Source organism: Aptenodytes forsteri, unplaced genomic scaffold (genome assembly GCF_000699145.1).
Source record: "Aptenodytes forsteri isolate BGI_AS27 unplaced genomic scaffold, ASM69914v1 Scaffold55, whole genome shotgun sequence".
Taxonomy (NCBI): Eukaryota; Metazoa; Chordata; class Aves; order Sphenisciformes; family Spheniscidae; genus Aptenodytes; species Aptenodytes forsteri.
This window is the reverse complement of record NW_008796063.1, coordinates 9,943,601-9,945,532: the sequence shown is the minus strand read 5'-3', so window position 1 is coordinate 9,945,532 and position 1,932 is coordinate 9,943,601.

Sequence of the window (1,932 nt, the reverse complement as noted above, 5' to 3'; positions counted from 1 at the left end):
GTTGGACTCGATGATCTTAGAGGTATTTTCCAACCTTAATGGTTCTATGATTCTATGATTCTTAGCTTCAGGAAGGAGAAGAAAAAAAAAAAAAGGACAGCAGTTTATTTTAGAAGAGTTAGAGAGACCATGGTGTTAAACATATCCTTGCTGCATGGTTTTAACTTCAGGTGGAACAAATTGCGTTTTAAGTGCAGATATTGACTAAAAAATAAACTTTAGAGAAGGCTCTGCTAAGAAAGTAGTCTCAGTAAGCCAGCTACGTGTGCGGCCATAAGCAGCATTTAGCTCCAGATCAGGTCCCAGAGGCACTGTGCCGCACAGGAGAGCGGGGAGTCGCAGAAAGGACCTTCTCCTCCCTTCGCTGGGTCCCTCCAGCCAGTGCGGTACACAGACAATGTACCATGGCTTTCCTCAGCTGGTTTTCTTACCGAAAAGAAAGGCAGTAAAAAAGCAATGTAGTGACGTTCAAGCCTGCTACGCTCAGGTTTCCTTTCCCATCGCATAACCCCAGGGAAGGACCGAAACGATGCTGGTTGTTATTGGCGGGTGACAGGAGCTCCAGAGCTGATGTGCTGCTCGCGGACGTCTGCAGCGTGAGGGCACAGAGCTGGCCTCGGTCGGAGGAGCTGCTCCTCCGATGTCTTACCGTGGCCCTTCAGTGAATCCCCCTCTAAGCCAATGTTACTGCTCTTCTTCTAGGCTGAATAAACCCAGTTATCTAAATATATTTGTTTGTCTCTCTACTGCTAGGGTTTTTATTTCTTTGTGCCAGAAGGGATGTTTCCAAGTCCTAAATCATCCGAGATGGGCTATTCTTACAGGTGCAAAAGAGAAAGAAGTGTATGCCACAATGAAATGACTAATTGCTTAGTCGTTTCCACGTTTAGATTTGGGTATGTAATCTCTTGTGTTTGACTGCAAATACCAAGAGATGACTGAGAACGACTTAACGTGATACCACCCTATAAGTGAACTGCCAAGACCTTGAAACTGTGGAAATACAAGTAATAACAGAGCGCGTTGATCTGCAGAGCCTCCAGGACGCGTCTCACATGAAGCCTCCGGTTAGAGAGAGTTATTATTTCATGCTGAGCAGTGTGATTGAATAAATATAATTTCTGAAAAGGTAACGTGATCACTGTAATTTTGCTGTGAGCATTAGCATCTTTTATACTATTTATAAATACTTTTCCAAACGTGGTTACAGATGATTTTTCATCTTCTACTTTTTTTCCTGCCTTGTTTTTGTTGATTTTGCACTTCCAGTAAGCTCCCCCGCCAGTTGTTTTGGCAACTGTTGTAATCGCCGAACTGAGTCACGTTGGAATCCAAATTAATAAGTGTTTCCTGTTGGCTCAGAGGAGATGCAAGGAATTTTGTTTCCTTTTGAAAAGTCTTTGGGAAGCAGTTAGCTACAGTAGCAGGATAAATATCTGCGTTTGAAGTACTACCGCTTAAATACCTTTTCTCCCTTGAGCAGAGTTACCTGCCCCCATTCCAATTAGAGCAAAGCTGCGCGGCAGAGTTTCTACTCACGAGAAGCCTGTTAAACCCAGATAAAGCCCCCACTTCGCGCCCCCGGGGGCGCAGCCAATTTATTCACGCACAGCTTTGCAGCGTGGTACTACGGCCGATCTCCCGAATTGCTCCCGTTTCAAACGGGTAGCTGGATGCTTACCGCACCGAGACCGACCAAAACCAAGACGCGCGCTTGCGCGGCTTCACCGTTCACGGCCAAGCCGCAGGGACCCGCAGGAGAAAAAGGTTAAAAGAAAACAGGGAAAAGCGAGGGTTTAAAAAAAAACCCCAACAACCCCTAACTCCATAAACCAGGGTTTAAGAGAGGTGGCTCTATGAGCAGATCCCGCGCTGCTACCTGCATCATGAGGGCTTTTTGCCTGTTGTCTCTGGGTTTGGTTGGGTGGGGGT